Source organism: Lissotriton vulgaris, chromosome 8 (genome assembly GCF_964263255.1).
Source record: "Lissotriton vulgaris chromosome 8, aLisVul1.2, whole genome shotgun sequence".
Taxonomy (NCBI): Eukaryota; Metazoa; Chordata; class Amphibia; order Caudata; family Salamandridae; genus Lissotriton; species Lissotriton vulgaris.
Window position 1 is genome coordinate 52,239,623 of NC_141696.1, and position 20,937 is coordinate 52,260,559.

Consider the following 20,937-nt stretch of genomic DNA (forward strand, 5'->3'; position numbering starts at 1 on the left):
AAAGAAACAATTGATGAACGAAATTCTGGACAATGCAAACATCCACCCCCAGTCACAAGGATCTGGGTTAAATCCATCATTCTTTTGCTCACCACACCACCCCAGTTTGGACTCAGCAATATGCAAATCAGCCTTGACCCTGTTCCTTGTGGGAACAGTCCAGCCCGAACTGCCAAGCCAGGTTCTCCCTGGACTGGAAACAAGCATCCTGGCACCGGTTTCAGGGCATCACCCTCCATCAGCCATGCTAACTTGAATCCAGTGGTGTAGTGAGCATGAGACCCACATGTGGACATACCCTTCTAACTTAGGGCGACGTATACAAAAGAAACAATAGATGAACGGAATGCTGGACAATGCAAACATTCACCATCAGTCACAAGGATCTGGGCTAAATCCAAAAAAAAATTGCTCACCAAACCACCCCAGTTTGGACTCAGCCATATGCAAATCAGCCTTGACCCTGTTCCTTGTGGGAACAGTCCAGCCCGAACTGCCAAGCCAGGTCCACCCTGGACCGGAAACAAGCATCCTGGAACCGGTTTCAGGCCATCATCCTCCATCAGCCAGGCTAGCTTGAATCCAGTGGTGCAGTGAGCACGGGACACACGTCTAGGCATACCCTTCCCACTTGCGGCGACATATGCAAAAGAAACAATTGATTAACGAAATTCTGGACAATTCAAACATCCACCCCCAGTCACAAGGATCTGGGTAACATCCATCATTCTTTTGATAACCACACCACCCCAGTTTGGACTCAGCCATATGCAAATCAGTCTTGACCCTGTTCCTTGTGGGAACAGTCCAGCCCGAACTGCCAAGCCAGGTCCTCCCTGGACTGGAAACAAGCATCCTGGCACCGGTTTCAGGGCATCACCCTCCATCAGCCATGCTAACTTGAATCCAGTGGTGTAGTGAGCATGAGACCCACATGTGGACATACCCTTCTAACTTAGGGCGACGTATGCAAAAGAAACAATAGATGAACGGAATGCTGGACAATGCAAACATTCACCATCAGTCACAAGGATCTGGGCTAAATCCCAAAAAAATTTGCTCACCAAACCACCCCAGTTTGGACTCAGCCATATGCAAATCAGCCTTGACCCTGTTCCTTGTGGGAAAAGTCCAGCCCGAACTGCCAAGCCAGGTCCACCCTGGACCGGAAACAAGCATCCTGGAACCGGTTTCAGGGCATCACCCTCCATCAGCAGGGCAAGCTTGAATCCAGTGGTGCAGTGAGCACGGGACACACATCTAGGCATACCCTTCCCACTTGGGGCGACATATGCAAAAGAAACAATTGATGAACGAAATTCTGGACAATGCAAACATCCACCCCCAGTCACAAGGATCTGGGTTAAATCCATCATTCTTTTGCTCACCACACCACCCCAGTTTGGACTCAGCCATATGCAAATCAGCCTTGACCCTGTTCCTTGTGGGAACAGTCCAGCCCGAACTGCCAAGCCAGGTTCTCCCTGGACCGGAAACAAGCATCCTGGAACCGGTTTCAGGGCATCACCCTCCATAAGCCATGCTAACTTTAATACAGTGGTGTAGTGAGCATGGGACCCACATATGGGCATATCCTTCCCACTTAGGGTGACGTATACAAAAGAAACAATAGATGAACGAAATTCTGGACAATGCAAACATCCACCCCCAGTCACAAGGATCTAGGTTAAATCCATCATTCTTTTGCTCACCACACCACCCCAGTTTGGACTCAGCCATATGCAAATCAGCCTTGACCCTGTTCCTTGTGGGAACAGTCCAGCCCGAACTGCCAAGCCAGGTTCTCCCTGGACCGGAAACAAGCATCCTGGAACCGGTTTCAGGGCATCACCCTCCATAAGCCATGCTAACTTTAATACAGTGGTGTAGTGAGCATGGGACCCACATATGGGCATATCCTTCCCACTTAGGGTGACGTATACAAAAGAAACAATAGATGAACGGAATGCTGGACAATGCAAACATTCACCATCAGTCACAAGGATCTGTGTTAAATCCAACTATTTTTTTGCTCACCACACCACCCCAGTTTGGACTCAGCCATATGCAAATCAGACTTGACCCTGGTCCTCGTGGGAACAGTCCAGCCCGAATTGCCAAGCCAGGTCCTCAATGCACCAGAAACAAGCATCCTGGAACCGGTTTCAGACATCACCCTCCATCAGCCAGGCTAGTTCGAATCCAGTGGTGTAGTGAGCACGGGAGCCACATCTGGGCATACCCTTCCCACTTAGGGCGACATATGCAAAAGTAACAATTGATTAACGGAATGCATGACAATGCAAACATTCACCCCCAGTCAAAAGGATATGGGTTAAATCCATCATTCTTTTGCTCACCACACCACCCCAGTTTGGACTCAGCCATATGCAAATCAGCCTTGACCCTGTTCATTGTGGGAACAGTCCAGCCCGAACTGCCAAGCCAGGTCCTCCCTGGACCAGAAACTAGCATCCTGGAACCGGTTTCAGGGCATCACCCTCCATCAGCCAGGCTAGCTTGGATCCAGTGGTGTAGTGAGCATGGGAGCCACATCTGGGAATACCCTTCTCACTTAGGGCGACATATGCAAAAGAAACAATTGATAAACCAAAATCTGGACAATGCAAATATTCACCCCTAGTCACAAGGATCTGGGTTAAATCCATCATTCTTTTGCTCACTACACCACCCCAGTTTGGACTCAGCCATATGCAAATCAGTCCTTGTGGGAACAGTCCAGCCCGAACTGCCAAGCTAGGTCCTCCATGGACCGGAAACAAGCATGCTGGGACCAGTTTCAGGGCATCACCCTTCATCAGCCAGGCGAGCTTCAATCCAGTGGTGTAGTGAGCACGGGATCCACGTCTGGGCATACCCTTCCCACTTAAGGCGACATATGCAAAAGTCAAATTGATTAATGGAATGCATGACAATGCAAACATTCACCCCAGTCACAAGGATATGGGTTAAATCCATCATTCTTTTGCTCACCACACCATCCCAGTTTGGACTCAGCCATATGCAAATCAGCCTTGACCCTGTTCCTTGTGGGAACAGTCCAGCCCGAACTGCCAAGCCAGGTCAGCATCCTGGGACCGGTTTCAGGGCATCACCCTTCATCAGCTAGGCTAGCTTGAATCCAGTGGTGTAGTGAGCACGGGACCCACGTCTGGGCATACCCTTCCCACTTAGGGCGACGTATGCAAAAGTAACAATTGATTAACGGAATGCATGACAATGCAAACATTCACCCCAGTCACAAGGATATGGGTTAAATCCATCATTCTTTTGCTCACCACACCACCCCAGTTTGGACTCAGCCATATGCAAATCAGCCTTGACCCTGTTCCTTGTGGGAACAGTGCAGTCCAAACTGCCAATCCAGGTCCTTCCTGGACTGCAAACAAGCATCCTGGGACCAGTTTCAGGGCATCACCCTTCATCAGCCATGCTGACTTGAATACAGTGGTGTAGTGAGCATGGGACCCACATCTGGGCATACCCTTCCCATGTAGGGTGACATATGCAAAATAAACAATAGATGAATGGAATGCTGAACAATGCAAACATTCACCACCAGTCACAAGGATCTGGGTTAAATCTATCATTATTTAGCTCACCACACCACCTCAGTTTGGACTCAGCCATATGCAAATCAGCCTTGACCCTCTTCCTTGTGGAAACAGTCCAGCCCGAACTGCCAAGCCAGGTCCTCCCTGGACCGGAAACAAGCATCCTGGGACCGGTTTCAGGGCATCACCTTCCATCAGCCAGGCTAGCTTGAAGCCATTGGTGTAGTAAGCACAGGACCCACGTCTAGGCATACCCTCCCCACTTAGGGTGACATATGCAAAAGAAACAATTGATGAATGGAATGCTGGACAATGCAAACATTCACCTCCAGTCAGAAGGATCTGGGTTAAATCCATCATTCTTTTGCTCACCATTACATGGGCTAATTTTGCGAATTCGCGATCCGCAAAATTCGCGAATTTGTGCGAATTTTTGTTTTTTTGCGTGTTCGCGGGGTTTTTTGCGTGTTCGTGGGGCTTTTTGCATCTTCGCGAGCCGCTTGCATAGCGAAGTTACCCATGCAGTCGTTTATGGGAGAGGGAGAGAGAGATAGATAGATAGATAGATAGATAGATAGATAGATAGATAGAGAGAGAAAGAGAGGGAAAGAGAGAGGGAGAGAGAGAACGAGAGAAAGAAAGAGAGGCCGGATCTCTGAAGGGCCAGATTCCTGAGTTGTCCCTACAGAACATACAGCTTTTTATTTTTAGCAAAATGCATATGAAAATTGTGCTGTAAAGGTCTCTTTTAGTTTAACCCCTCCTGACAACTCAAAATGGGTGTATTTGCCATCCTCTCCCTTCTTCCCGTTTTTTTATATCTGTAAGTGCTTCCTGATGAGGTTTAATTCCTTGGACAGGTGCCTCGTTGCCTACTTGTAACTATTCTCTAACCCTGCTTCAAGGGTCAGAGCAGGGTCAGAGAATAGTTGCAAGTAGGCAACGAGGCGCCAGGAAGCAATTAGCAGCAGGTGTCCAAGTTGAAGTTAATTTGTTTGTAACCCTTTTGTAAAAGGTTACAAAGAAATTAGGTTTAACTTTTGCACCTGCTGCTGTAACCCTTGCTTGGCTGAAAATTCGTCCCCGCTGATTCGTGGATTTTACGGCGATTTCGCGAGATTCGCGGATCGCGAAATCGCGGAAAATCCGCAAATTCGCCCGCGAAACGGATTTTACGCCCACCCTTACTCACCATACCACCTTAGTTTGGACTCAGCCATATGCAAATCAGTTGCTCCTGTTCCTTGTGGGAACAGTCCAGCCCGAACAGCCAGGCCAGGTCCTTTCTGGACCGGAAACAAGCATTCTGGGACCGGTTTCAGGGCATTACCCTTCATCAGCCAGGCTAGCTTGAATCTTGCTCGGCAGTTCGGTCTGGACTGTTCCCATGAACCACAGGGTCAGGACTGATCTGCATATGGCTGGGTCTAAACTGGGGGGCATGGTGAGCAAAAGAACAATGGATTTAACCCAGATCTCTTGACTGGGGTGAATGTATGATTCTTTTCAGCATTCAGTCCATCTTTTGTTTGCGTAGCACTTTTCACCCTAAGTGGGATGGGTATGTCCAGACGTGGGTCCCTCACTCACTACGCCACTGGATTCAAGCTAGCCTGGCTGGTGTACGAGTTACTTACCTTCGGTAGCGATGTATCTGGTAGAGACGATTCTAGCCACAGATTCCTTAACATAGAATTATCCCCAGGCGTGAGACTGGATCCGGAAAACTTTTCTGCCACAGCATCCCTGCGTGCCGGGGGACAGCACCACGTGACTGCCCTGACGTCGTCCGCGTCTGTCACGTCAGCGAGGATACATAAGTCCCATCCCGGCACGCCTACGTAAGTTTTCTTTGGAGAACTTGTCCGCGCCACAACACGAAGCCATCACAAACAAAGCTGTGAGAATACTGAAACAGTGTGCGAAAAACCCAGCTAAACAGAAGGGAAAGGAATGAACGGTGAGGAACAGCACCATCCAGAATAGTGCCAGGTACCAAGGCACCAAGTCATGGAATGAAAGTACAGAGCGCAGCTACTGAAGCAAGCCTGCAGACAAGTACAACAGCCTCCCCAAGGGCAGAAAGCATACGAAAGAATGCGCAACAGACAAAGAAGTCTGCAATCGCCGCCAAGAACAAGAAGTGTTCCAGGGCCAGAACAGAAGAGCCATGACAAGTCACCCGCAGACAACACCAACAGGAAGGATCTCCTAAAAAGAATTGAGGGTCGAGACCCAATCAAGGGTCCTCAACCCCAAGGACTGCGAGAGTTAGAAGTGCAAGCCACACAAAGAAGCAGAGCACGAGCAAACTCCACATTGGACTAAGGTGCAGGGGCGCAGAAGTACCCAGGAATTCATTACACAATCACCAGAAGGGAAGGAATGGACCAACAACAAGGCAAGCATCCCCCTAGGGAGGGAGTAAGAAAAGGGCACTAGCAGAGTACAGTCGTACTGAGGCAGGCGAGTGCAGAAGACCAAGAAGGGTCCTCGCAGAAACGGGGAGGAAGGGAGGGTCGTAAAGGAATCCACGGCTAGAATCGTCTCTACCAGATACATCATTACCGAAGGTAAGTAACTCGTACATCTGATGGAGACTACTAGCCACAGATTCCTTAACGTAGAATAGATACCCTAGCAATACCCAAAGGGGAGGAGGGTTGGCGAAAGGACCCCCTCAGCCAGGAACAATACATGGCCCCAGAGGGGTCGAGTCATAGGGACAGGGAGAAACCCAGTCCCCCTCCAGGCAGAGGAGGACCTCACCCGCTTAGAAAAACACAGAGCCCCACAGGGAATGTGTTAAGGAGAGGAGATGAGAGAGCGGCCCAACCCCTACCAAGCAAGAAGCAAGACCAGACGAAGGGAGGACAGTACACCCTAAGCCCTGTCAAGACACCTGGGACCCCCGCCAGAAGCCCAGAGGAATAGACAACGGCAGAGGAATACAGAGGAAAAAGAATCATCCGAAGACTCCAAGGAGAACATACAGAATGGAGGCAAACCCCTCCACTGGAACACACACACAGTGAAAGGGACAGCTGAACCTGACACAGCCTGAAGTTAATGGGCAAGGCAGGAATGATGCCTCAGGCAACAAGGCAGACGTGGATAGAAAGGTGTAGTCTCAAAAATCCCTAGTGAGAACAAAGGTATGAGCACAAGGACCTACGGCAAGGTCCCCGGTCGAAGACCAGCAGAACAAGCGGTGCCGCTGACCACAGACAAGCGCCCAAGCTAAGCGCCAGACCACATCCAGCTGATAACGAGGGCAAGGGCCAAGAAAATCTCGAACGACTCCAAGAAGGGGACCGTTCCACACCAAAACCAACCCACGAAAAAGTGGGACCAGCCAGAAGACAAGAGGAATAACAAGTAGGACGGACCCAGCCGTCAACACAGAAGATCATCCTCCCTGGAACACCAGAGAGAGGACCAGGTCGAAATGGCAGACAGGAGGGTGAAACACCGCAGCACAACGCCGAAACTGACATACCAAGCCAGTCAAACTATACATCAGATACCTAGAAAGACAGAACTGAAGCAGTGCCAGCAACGTCCAGGGAATAATCAAGAACCGCACCAGCGGATACAACGACACCAGGAAAGGCAAGAACCCACAAGAGAGAGTCCACACCCTCCCAGCGAAAGAGAGAGCTATGCAATAGCTACATGTACCCCACATGGAGTATGACACGTCTCAAGAAAAGTATGGGAACCACTCTTAGGGAATAAATCCCGTCTCAGAGAACAAAACTATAAACCTGCGGCAGAAACCACAGAAGGGTTAGTAAGCAGCCAAATTGTATACTCTTGCCAAAAAAGGGAGGGCTGAACCAGCAGCTAACTGAAGAAGCGGGCCAACCAAGGGCACAACAAACCACCCAGAAAGTGTAACAGTCACTCTAACCCAGATTCCAGGAGCAAGTGGGATAACACCTCCCATCAAGACCCGGGGGATCAACAAACCAACCTACTGAGGAGAAGGAGGAAGATGAAGGCCCGCAAGAAGACGCTGAATGGCAGAGTCTGAATGAGTATCAAATAGAAGGACCCTGTCTAATGGTAGATCAACCAGACGCTCTCTAATATTTTCAGGAAAAACGGCATCACGTAGCCAGGCATGGCGACGGAGTGCCAAGTCAAGTCAAGTCAGAGAGGCTTTATTCGAGTAATCCTCATAAAAGCAGATTACATACATAGCACAGCCAAGAGCATCGGCAACATCCAAGGCCGCACGAACAATAAACGCCACAAATTCTCTACCATCCAACACATGGCCCCGCAGATCAGCACGGGCACCCTCATGGAAGACATGAGAAAGAAGGGACTCAACAGAGTCCAACAAGCTGGAAGTAGCCCTAGTCAACACACACAAAGTGTTAAGCACCCGCAAGGCAGCACTGGAAGAAGCGGAGACATCCCCATGAATCTAACCACCGGGCCTCCCGAGACGGAGGAAACAACACCCCAGGCAAACACAGAAAGGCATTCAGCAGAAGAGAGCCTTGAGTAAAAGGGTGGAAGGAAAGTCAGACAGGGTCGTGCGGAGTGGGACGGTGGTGATGCAGGAGTGCCTGAGGCACCGGATCGCCCGTGGCAGGACACCCCCAACCCCCATAAGAGAACTGTGGAGTGAAGCTTCAAAAGGAAGAAACAACTCCAGTCCACCAGAGCCATGGTGGAGAACTTCCAAAAGGTTGTCTGTAGGAAACGGAGTGACAGGTTCACCCATCCACAGAATACCAGTGGCTGGTGAAATAGCCCGTACAAAGGCAACACTGGCCTCAGTAGGGCGCTGCGGAGGGGAAAGTAATTGCTCTGTGGGTGACGGCTGCAGACTGAGCCGTCCATCCCCAAGTCCAAGGGGAAGCGGTCATCCCCGGAACAGTGGAGGGTCAACAGATGAATGGGGAACAACAGGGGAAGGTGGAGAGGCCAGTGGAAAAGCCAGCAGCGAGCCTCGGAAAGAAGGGTTCGAGGAATTAGGCCGTGGGGACGGCGAGGAGCCTTCCCTGGAAGATGCCAGTGAAAAGGCATCCACATGGTACCCTGTCTCCGGGAAGGAACACACCAACAGAAAACAGCACTCTGGAGAAGAAGGGAATTCAGGAGATGAATCCAGGACCCGACGCCTGGGCGGCTCCGTGGAGTCCGCCACTGGCGCCTGATTGACGTCGATCCGCGCTGGAGTGGGCACATGTGGCGCCGGATCAACTTCTACCACCATGTGCTCTCCAGGAGAACGGGGCGGGGTCGACGCCAGAACGGCGAAGGAGATGCGCCAAAAAGGCTCCGGCTAGGCCTCTGATGGGGCAGCCGCTTGCGTCAAGGACCGAGAGGGACTAGGGAAAGAACCCCAGGTCCCGGACTCCACCCGTGATTTCACCGGAGCCTGGGAAGAACACTCCCGGCGCCGAAACGGCGCCAGCTCGACCTCTGGCGAGGCATCCGCCTGCTCAGAGGACCAAGGGTGACTCGGAGGCAAGCCCGGAGTCTGGGCGACCTCCTGCGACACCACAGGGAACCCTGTAGGGATTTGAGGCGGGGATGCCAGGTTCCGAAGATGACACCGGCCTGGATAAGAGCGCTGACAGCAACTTCATATCGGCGCTCCCACCGTGATTTAGGCTGAAGGTGCTGGCAGGTGTCGCAATCCTCTGAGTCGTGGTGCTCACCAAGGCACCACATGCAAATTGGGTGAGGGTCCATCGCGGACATGGGACGTGTACAGGAGGTACACGTCTTGAAGCCCGAGGCAATGGCACACTGTTCCAATGCGCCAAAGCGTGAAGAAAAAGAGAAGGCCTGAAAACAGGCCAGGACACAATCCCGGATCTGCGTTGCACCCAGAAAAGAGAAAAACTGACGTAGGCGCACCGGGGTGGGACTTATTTATCCTCGCTGACGTCACGGATGCGGATGACATCAGGGCGGAGTCACGTGGTGCTGTTCTCCCGGCGCGCAGGGATGCTGTGGCAGAAAAGTTTTACGGATCCAGTCTCACGCCTGGGGATAATTCTACGTTGAGGAATTTGCGGCTAGTAGTCGCTATCAGATGAAGGGTAATACTAGGAACCGGTCCCAGGATGCTTGCTTCTGGTCCAAGGAGGACCTGGCTTGGCAATTTGGTCTGGACTGCTCCCAGGAGGCACAGGGTCAAGACTGATTTGCATATGGCTGGGTCTAAACTGGGGTGGCATGGTGAGCAAAATAAAGATGGATTTAACCCAGATCTCTTGGGGTAAATGCATTCCATCCATCATTTGTTTGCGAAGCAAATAATGTATAGCAAGGCACCCTATATGAAAAACACTTTGGTTCAGAATTATCCTGGCAGTCAGAAAAACGGCACATGGCTAACTCAGAGAAAAGGATTTTACAAATGAAAGCTATGTAAGGCATGCAAATTTGGTATCAATAAAACCTCCTACAAGACACCATTTGGGGACCATGAACAACCCATCAACAAAGCCCTGACATGAAAATCAGACTACGTTGTTTATGTGCTGGAGTGCCCTTGTGGGCTACGATACCTAGGAAGTACTATACTTCAGGGGCACAAGAGGATACTCCAGCACATTAGGGCTATCAAAAATCAAGAACAATCCTCCCCTGTGGCTCGGCATTTTGGTAAAGCCCACAGTGCTGACCCAAAAAATGTCAAATCAATGTCGTTCCACCAAACAAAAGTGGAATGAACAGAGAGAAAGCCCTTAGGAGATTAGAAACACGCTACATTCTTGATCTCGATTCATAGCAACCGGTGGGTCTTTACACCACGGAAGAGTTGTACACATGCCTCTAGATGGGATTTAAAGGTAGACTTTTTACATACGAATGGCATGAAAACAACAGCAGTCCCCCAGCATCAGACCACAAGGGTCAAACTGAAACTGCGTAAGGCCCCCTTTTATTACTTTACACTGTGGTGAAACTCGCACATAGCACTTTGAAGTAATTTAGTATGCACTGGCACTTGTGGTTTTATTGTCGTAAGGTTTACTATACCTATGTTTACATTTGATGAATTGCATATGCACCAGCACTTTAGATCTGCCTGTACTTTACCAATAGATTTACCACCCCATCAAGGCCAATATCCAGTAATAGAATGTATGTATTAGATAGAGAGAATCCAGGTGACTTGAGGCAAAAAGTGGTAACACCACCCAGGGGGTTTGGGATAGGTATAGGCAGTAAAACAATGGAATTTTGAATATTGTAAAGTTTCAATTGCTGCTAAATTTCGATAACATTTCTTTGGTTGCATGGTTTTATGATCCTACATTGGGAAAATCCCAAGAGGATGTTTAGGTATTTATACCTGGGTGCTATTTTTAACCAAAAACCTATTATGTAAAAGGAGAGTATTTTTTCTATGTTTACGGTTACCTTGCAAAATGTTGCACGTCACTTTAAGGAAACTTTTAGAAAATGGTTTAAAAGGCAAACTTCTAACTGTTGATGCGTGCCATGTGATCAAGGCCCTCCGGGGGTTGAAACGAGTTGTCGTAATTTGACATTGGCCGAGTTAGCGCTTAGCTGTGCTACACGTTCTTTTCTTTATCTTGGCCATATTAGAGAACGCCATTTTGTATGGTACGGCGGCCATTTTAGAGAATGAGCCGCCTCGTGGTCAGCATGCCTTTTAGTTCGTTGTCTGTACTACTGGCCACTCGACTTTGCCCAGCAACAGGCTATTTTTAGTAACGGTCAAGCCCACACATGCGTAGTTCCAACTGACCAGTCACCCCTCAGGAATGTGCCGCCAAACTGACCAGTGGGGTCGTAACCCCTCCTATGAGTTGGCTGTGTTCCAAAAATGACCATATATGTACATAAACTCTGTAAATCTTGTACCGCCTATCTTTTTATTACCTGTAAACTGTATAAAAGAACGAATCACACCAACGATCGGTGTGATACTTCTTGCATTGCCGAAGGGTGTTGTAGGAATGTACCACCACCCCATGGGGTCTTAATAAACTTGTTCTTTGTACTTTTCCGTTTCCGTGCCAACAGTTCTTTCATTGTAAGTGGGTTACCTACGGAGCATGTAGGCCTTAAGAACCCCATACAACAAATTGGCAACCACGAAGGGACTCATCGGCGACTCGGATGCCCGAAGGAGAGGTCGTGACGAAAGTTTGGACACTCGCCATGGACGCGTACGCTGCCACAGAGTGACCCGAGTCTTGGCACCCACGGTGTTTCTTCCTTTCCTTCCGATCTGACCTTCCAGGTGGCGCCGGTCTCCGACTGAGTTCTTGATCGTCTGCGTTGCTGGATAAGTGCCGTTTGGCTGATTCGATTAAAGACCTTGGCAGTTGGAATCTGGACCTTTGAGATTTGGGTAAGATTTGTGATCGGTAAGGTAGTCTGCGGACGCTTACTGAAGTTCTATGATTTGTGATCGGTAAGGTAGTCTTCGGACGCTTGCCGAAGTTCTATGATTTGTGTCTATGATTTGAGTTAGCTAACATTTGTGACTTTGTGACCTTTGAATCATATGTGTAGTGCACTTCACATAGGCAGGCATGTAGAGATGTTTCTCTAATTTTGTTTTTTTTCCTCTGAGCGGCACATTTGTGTGAAGTACTGTAAGTGCCAGTTTATACGGTATCACGCTTTCGTGATATTTTCTGAACATGCCTGTTTTAAGCACACTCCGAGGGATGTGCTGTCTTGGAAATGGTACCTCAATTAGGTTAGCGGAATCACAGCCGGCTCCTCCAGAAGGAACTCCAAATCGTGAGATGTACATTAAATTTGGCCTTCCCCCTATAATGTACAGTAAATTATGGCATAAATATACTAAAACCGATCCCGAATTGCAATGGCCACTACATGGGTCGTTCGATTTGCGAAAGGTTCAGTTTGTGGAGCAGTGTTTGTTCCAACGTAGGTCTAGACAAAATAGGTTTGATTGTGTGCGAATGTGGGAGAAAGCGGTGCGTGAACGAATGAAACGTCAGGTTGCCTTGGCGGACAAAGAGCAGCGCAAGGCTGCTCGAGATAAGGCTTTACAGCTTGAGTAAAAGGAGGCTCAGGAAAAGAGAGAGAGGGAGGAACGGGAACGTAAATTGCAAACGACTGGTCAATTCCCTATTCGTCGACCACTTTATCCTGTCCTTAATAATTAAATTGATGATTTTTCGTTACTAGATCGATCGCCGCCTCCGTACGTTTCGCCTACGGCTCCGACTGGAGAATCTGACGACGAAGGACAGGATAAGCCAGGAAAAGGGGATAAGTCGAGTGTCAGGTTATCTGCGGAAAGGGCCGCGGACTTGCGTAGTTGGGCCCGTAAAGTGAATACAAATTATGTTACTCTGCCTGAGGTTGTTACTGAAAGGGGTAAATGGACAGAGCGAGAATTGTTGTATTTTTTGGCTACTTTGGCTGATGAAGTTGTTACTACATTTCGTAAATTTTCGGACACGTTAGAACCTAAGGCTGTGTCAGTTCATTGTGAGAATTTGGATAAAGGTTTATTTGATCTTGCAGATGTTGATACCTTTTACAAGCAACTGATCCAGCTGCGGGATGAGACGTCCAGATTACGGGACGAGCGGAAAAAGAATAAGGAGTCCAGGCCGGAGTCCACTGAGCAGTCTAAGGAGTGTTCTCTCCGGGGTTCAGATAAGAATTCTAACGTGCATGTTATGCCTATGCGTGAAGCCGCACCTTTGTATGTTCCGCCTAAAGGGGAGGGTACAGATGACGGTAAAACGTCGAAGGATGCGAAGGGGTATTTTATATATAATTGGGTGTATACGCCTTGGAATAGAGCAGATGTTATGGCGTTGAAAAATTCTTTGCCTGACCTTCGTAAAAATCCGGCAGCGTTCTATGAAGGGGTTGAAGGGGCTATTTTGTCCTGTGTCATGACTCTCGTTGATATAGATTTGTTTTTTGGGTTAATTCTACCGCCTGACATGTGGAGACTAATTCGTAAAAATAATGATGAAACAATACTTGGGGGAACATGGAAAGAAATAAATACAGCTGATTTAGATAGGGAACCTGCATGCAAGCCATGTGAATTGATTCTAAACCTCTGGGCGGCTATTTTGGTTAAATTAAAAACGCTTGTTCCTTCCAAAAAGATTGATTGGACCATGTTAGCTTCGTGTAAACAAAAGTCAGATGAAACGGTTTCAGATTTCTTTACACGCTTCGAAGAGGCGTTTCACGATTACAGTGGTCAATTGTTAACAGACAATACGGGTAGGCATTTGTTTGTAGATAAGTATGTGGCTAATCTCCTACCGGAGATTGCAAAACGATTAAAATCGAGTGAAAGTTCCTGGGCCACGGCGACCCCTGATTCTTTGTTAACTATGGCTCAGTATTATGAGCGACAGGAATTGGAGGCTAAGGAAAGTGTTGATAAGAAAGCGAAGGAATTGAAAACAAAGGTGATGTTGGCGCAGGTTCGGGGAACGCAATCTAGAGGGAATGATAGAGGCAGACGAGCAGGGGGTAATGCGTCGTACGGGCGTACGGATATAGCGGAGGATCAATGTGCCTATTGTAAGGAGTTTGGGCATTGGGCTGAGGATTGCTCGGTACTTCGTGAGCAGCGTAGTCAGCGTGGTCGTGGAGGTGGACGGTCGAGGGGAAGTTATTCGGGGGCGAGAGGTAGTGGAGGTGATCGTAGTAGGTTTGAGGAGAGGGGCCGTGGCCAGGATGAGTGTAACACCTTTGATAGACGGAACCAGTACCAGATATCGGAAGGCGAGAATGTGGAACATCAGGATTATGTACATGCATAGGATTGAGTAGGATGGGGTAAGGAATCAGTTGAAGTGCCAGTAGATCAGAGTGGTCCATATGTATCAGCGGGCATCTTGGGTTCTACTGATCAGTTTCTAGTCGATACAGGGGCTACTCGTAGCGCTTTGTCTAAAAACTTGGTTCCGAGGGCTCCCCTGTCTGGCGATATGATTACATGTATTGGGTTTGACGGCACACCCACTCCCAGCCCATTATCGAAGCCTCTTGCACTTTGTCTTGATACATTTTTCAGTTTTGGTCAATTTTTGCTATCTCCCCATACACCAGATAACATTTTGGGCATCGACTTGCTTAAATACTTCCGAGCAACTATACGCTGCGCTCCCGAGGGAGTGCGGGTTATTTTGAATGACAATTACCCTGAATCGGACAGGTTTTGTACTATACAAGACATTGCATCCTTGCATCCATCCAGCTTGATTCCTTTCAATTGCAATCTGGAGTTGCCCTTATCCAGTATGTCGACGACATTTTGTTGGCTGCTGACACTTATGCACAATGTGAGGGGAGTACGCTTGCTTTGCTTTCCTTTTTGGCTCAGCATAATCATAAAGTCTCGAAGAAAAAGCTCCAATACTGTAGACCCAAGGTGACCTACCTCGGTCATCTTTTGTCTAAGGAGGGGCGTGCATTAACATCAGATCGAATTCAGGCGATTTTAGATACACCAGTCCCCAGCACACAGAGAGATGTACGTGCTTTTATAGGATTAACGTCCTTCTGTAGACAGTGGATCACGGGGTTCTCACACATTATCAAACCTTTGTTAGCTTTACTGTCCAAAACCACACCAATGCCCCTAGAATGGACAGATGAATGTCAACATGCCTTTGAACAACTGAGACAGGCCCTTTGTTCTGCACCCGTGTTAGGTACACCAGATTACACAAAGATCTTCATGTTGTACGTGCACGAGAAAGATGGGTGCGCATTATCAGTGTTAGTGCAGGCACACGGAGACAAGCAGAGGCCATGTGCATATTTCTCGGCGGTTCTTGACCCCGTAGCACGAGGGTTACCTGGGTGCTTTCGAGCAGTTGCAGCAACAGCGGTAGCTATACGACAGAGTGAGGGAATAGTTTTATCGCATAAATTGTTGGTGCTAGTTCCCCACGCAGTAGATGCCCTGTTAAATCAAACAAAGACTCAATATCTTACCAGTGCACGTTTAACAGGATATGAGCTTACACTTTTGGCGCCACACATCACACTGAAAAGATGTGCTACCCTGAACCCTGCCACTTTATTGCCTTATCGGGTTGAGGAGGGTCAGGAAGAAAAACATCATGACTGTGTTTTCCTGACCGAGGAACAGACAAAGGGTCGTGTTGACTTACAGGATATGCCACTTCCAGATGTGGATGGGGAACTGTGGGTTGATGGATCGTGTTTGAGGCTGCCAGATGGTACGACTTCCGCAGCATATGCAATCACGACACTTAAGACAGTGGTGGAAACAGCACGAATACCACAAAAATCAGCTCAGGCAGCAGAGCTGCTAGCCTTGACAAGAGCCTGTGAATTGAGTGCTGGCCTATGTGTGAACATATACACAGACAGCCGGTACGCGTTCGGAGTAGCGCATGACTTCGGGCTACTCTGGAGAGAACGTGGGTTTTTGACTTCTCATGGAGTACACATTATGCACGGAGAACTGGTGCGTGATCTCCTAAACGCGTTGCTTTGTCCAAAGAAAGTAGCGATCATTAAATGCAGTGCCCATAAAAAGATCACTGATGAAGTGGGTCAAGGAAATGCTTTTGCGGACAGTATAGCGAGACAAACAGCTATGTCCCGAACTGACTCCCCCATGTACGTAACAAAATCACAAGCGGAGCGATGGTACGATGCTAGAGCGGAGATACTAGATATCCAAAAGTCAGCGACTGAAGCAGAACTTGCGGCTTGGGCAGCAGATGGGGTACTGGATGATGAGGGTTGTTGGAGAAGCAAAGACATGGAGAAATGGAAATTGCCTGCAGCTTACTTGCAAGCGATGGTTCAGATGACTCACGGGCTAGCACATGTGGGAGCTCTTGCGATCACTCGATTGTTATCACGAGTTTGGGAGCATCCCGAGATTGCCAATACAGCCAAGAGAGTAGTGCAGACCTGTCTGATATGTTTACAACACAATCCTGCGAAAGGGACCCATACTCCGAAAGGAGGGTTCGTTCCACCTTCTGCACCATTTGAGGTACTCCAAATGGATTACATCCAGCTTGAACGCTGCAACAACCTTAAGTATATCCTAGTGGTGGTATGCGCTTTTAGCAAATGGGTTGAGGCCTTCCCCGCGAAAGATAATACAGCTTTAACAACAGCTAAGGTGTTGCTCAAGGAGTACTTTCCTCGCTTTGGAGTTTGCAAATTTTTGTGGAGCGATAATGGGCCTCATTTTGTTGGGAAAATTGTGAAGAATGTGCTGAAGGGGTTAGGGATCCAGCAGAAGTTCCATGCTGTGTTCCACCCTCAGTCAGCAGGTCTTGTTGAGCGGTACAATGCTACGTTGAAGTTGAAACTAGCTAAGATTGTAGCATCCACGTCATTGAAGTGGCCGGATGCTTTACCGCTAGCATTTCTCTCTCTCAGATCAGTGCCCCACTCTCGAACAGGCCTCACACCGTATGAAGTGGTGTTCGGAAGGCCTATGAATATTTGGGGAGTGCCTAAGCCGCGATTGATACATGATGTGCCTTGTATAATGATGAATGACTATTTGGCACGATTAACAAATGATTTGCTTTCTATTCATCAACAGGTTCGAGAAGCGGTCCCTGACAATTCTACTGGAGAGGCTCACAATCTTCGTCCTGGTGACTTTGTGATGTTGAAGTCGTTTGAGAGGGCGAACAGCTTGGAACCGAGGTGGCGTGGCCCCGAGCAGGTCCTCCTGGCTACCCGAACAGCTGTACGGGTGACTAACAGAAAGCGGTGGATACACTCAACTCACTGCCGGCGTGTCTCTCCGGACCTGGTGAATCCTGCCGTGTTGACTGACTACAAGGAGGTTCTGGATAAAGAAGAGAGCCCAGCTGTGACGTCGGCCGAAGTCGAGGGAGCCTTCCCGGACCACACTGTTTCTGGACGACAGTGTTATAATCTACATCCACGATAAGAAGATTTTTTCTGGTTTTCGAGACTGGTTGGTTACCGCTCTGGGGTTTGTGAAACGGAAGCCGGGAATCTCAAGGGGGGGGGATCAGTTCTGCCAAGAGTAGCGACACCCGTCTTGACCCCGGAGAAGAAAACAGCGGCTACCTCGGAGCTCAGCACCGTATTTTTCTTTTTTAGGTATATATATACATATGTACACTTGAGACTTTGTGAACTCTTTGAACTATGGCGTCCACTGCATCACGAGATAAAAGAATACTTGGTGCTATTTTATTCGTCTTGACAATCGTGGTAATAGCAGTGATAGCTTGGGTAGTTGAACTTGTGGTGCCTGTACGTGAACATTTGCTGCCGACTACCCCGGCTCCATCTGAACATTTTCACCTTACTCTGCCTTACCATGAAGAACGGCACCGACAGACTTACTTGAACAATAGTTTTATTCAGATACTGCATCATACTCATAATATGACAAATACTTCCAATGGTTGGGTGTGTGGGATGTTGCCTGGTCATCAGAAGAAAGGGGGCACACCACTCATTCCACTCCCGTTTTCGCATAATGGATCCTGCAATGCCTGGTACACTCTTCTATTCACTTTGCGATGGCCAACAAAAGGGGGGGTACTTTTCCGTTTGAATAAAATTTGCTACCATGACCGGGATGGGTATCCACGAGCTGAGGGTACTCGATTTGAATGGGAGGAATACCGCCCTGACAATGCATCTGCACCTCGTATTTACAGCAACCAAAGAAACATTAATGTATCCAGCTCACATGTCATTAATGTTATTGCAACTAAGGCTGATTTGTGCATACGTAATAAAGGTACAATCCCGGTTGGAAAAAGTGAATGCAACACTACACTTACATTTGACAGTCCAAACGGTATATCATTTGTGACATCCCGAAATACATACTTTATTTGTGGCAATAAAGGTTACCATCAGCTTCCTTTAGGATGGTTAGGCACATGTTATGTATCGTTTGTGTTGCCCCCTGTATTCATTGCCCCACCAATGTATCATAATGATTATGTACTTTATCACAACTTCGTGTTGAATCGTGTTAAACGTACTGTTGTTCTGGACGACATCGACCAGACTGATACTGCTTTGCAACAATATGTGGACTTTAATTTTGGACTGTTTTCCTTTGTGGGGGCTGCTTTGAATAGTCGGAAAATACGACGACTGACCCGTGTTGTTGAGGCTGTAGCCAATGATACTGCTATTGCATTAGGAAACATTACCGAAGAACTTCAGATTTCTAGGATTGTTACGCTTCAGAATAGAATGGTTCTAGATGTGGTTCTAGCTGACCGTGGGGGGGCATGTAGAATCATCGGAAGCAGCTGTTGTGTATACGTGCCTGATAATTTGCCATCTGTTTATGATGCCATTTCGAAATTGCACAAAATAGCAGCTGAAATACACCCAGACAATGGAACTTGGACTCTTTCAGGGTGGTTCTGGTCTATGCTTACCACTTGGGGTTGGAAACTGCTGACGATTTTATGTGTCATTGTTGGGATACTGTTCTCTGTATGTTTATGTATACAATGTGGCCCAGCCTTATGTTCCATGTGTCTATCAGCTTGCATACCGTCAAGACGAGCTCTTGCTCAAAACAAAATGATGCTTCATAGAGAAGTAGTTCAAATAATGCTAAGTGATATTGAAGATGAACATCCCGACTATGTCCATTATGAGGTAGCTTCAGCTAAACGCTAAAAGGGTCGTCTGTCGTAATTTGACATTGGCCGAGTTAGCGCTTAGCTGTGCTACACGTTCTTTTCTTTATCTTGGCCATATTAGAGAACGCCATTTTGTATGGTACGGCGGCCATTTTAGAGAATGAGCCGCCTCGTGGTCAGCATGCCTTTTAGTTCGTTGTCTGTACTACTGGCCACTCGACTTTGCCCAGCAACAGGCTATTTTTAGTAACGGTCAAGCCCACACATGCGTAGTTCCAACTGACCAGTCACCCCTCAGGAATGTGCCGCCAAACTGACCAGTGGGGTCGTAACCCCTCCCATGAGTTGGCTGTGTTCCAAAAATGACCATATATGTACATAAACTCTGTAAATCTTGTACCGCCTATCTTTTTATTACCTGTAAACTGTATAAAAGAACGAATCACACCAACGATCGGTGTGATACTTCTTGCATTGCCGAAGGGTGTTGTAGGAATGTACCACCACCCCATGGGGTCTTAATAAACTTGTTCTTTGTACTTTTCAGTTTCCGTGCCAACAGTTCTTTCATTGTAAGTGGGTTACCTACGGAGCATGTAGGCCTTGAGAACCCGATACAACAGAGTCATGGCTGCTGTTTGAGAGAGCGAAATAAAAACATCTTACCTACTCCTAATTGTGGTCCATGCTCCAGTTATGTGTGTGTATATATATATATATATATATAAATATATATATATAAAAATCTGGTGTGTTCCCAAGGTTAGGTGGAGAGCACACTACAACACCCGCGACACTCTGAATCTGCTAATTTCAAATGTAGCAAAGCAGAGAATTACAATAGTGCCATCTACCCTGAGCTAGAAAGGGACGGAGAGCCCGATTTAGACCTTGGCCCATGGGTTAATCCATCACAAAGGTGACAGATATACTGTCTGCCGAAATAATATCCTATGGGATTATATTTCAGCAGACTGGATATCCGTCACCAGTGTGACAGGGTAACCTGTCTGCTAAGAACTAAATCAGGCCCAAAGTCTTTTGCCATTTCTACAGCAAAGTCTTTAAGACTAGGATTATCACAATTATGATTATTATTATTATTATTATGTTTCTTATATAGCGCCTGAATCGACCCCCAAAGGGGTATCTCCGCGCTTGCCTTGGGACCCCGTCCTGGCTTTCCCTGTGAGGTAGCCCCTACAGGGCATCCCCAAGGTGAAAGCCAGGCATCCCGCCGCAGGGGGGCCGTTGTGGAGATTAAGCAAGCTTAATGCCCAGAGTTGCAGAGTGTGAACCCATGATTAGGTCAGGCACCGAAGCGAGAATTATTGAGTCCATGGACATTTGGGCTCAAGACCCTGCCGCGTCGGGAATTGAACCCTGTTCCCGGGTCCCGGGTCTGACCTCTGCTTCAGGGTCTGCCTGCTCTAACCAGTGAGCCACACTTCTCCACAATGCCATCCATGCAGAGTTGTAAAATGTCAAAAGACTTTTACCACTCGAGCTATATATATATATATATATATATATATATATATATATATATATATATATATATATATATATATATATATATATATATATATATATACACACACACACACACACACACACTCACATACCCAGACTCACATGCACAGGTGTATAAGTGCTTTTATATTTTTTTGTATGAATCAACTTTACCCTTTACCTTTTTTTATTCTGACATATTTCAGTTTCCAAAATGTGTGGACTGACAT

The 20,937-nt window shown here is 47.8% G+C and overlaps 1 protein-coding gene across 1 annotated transcript in view; it reads right to left on the minus strand.

Moving 5' to 3' along the window:
- LOC147693361 (transient receptor potential cation channel subfamily M member 2-like) overlaps positions 1-20,937 on the minus strand; it is a 1,943,547-nt gene that overhangs the window by 981,137 nt on the left and 941,473 nt on the right. The window lies entirely within an intron of this gene.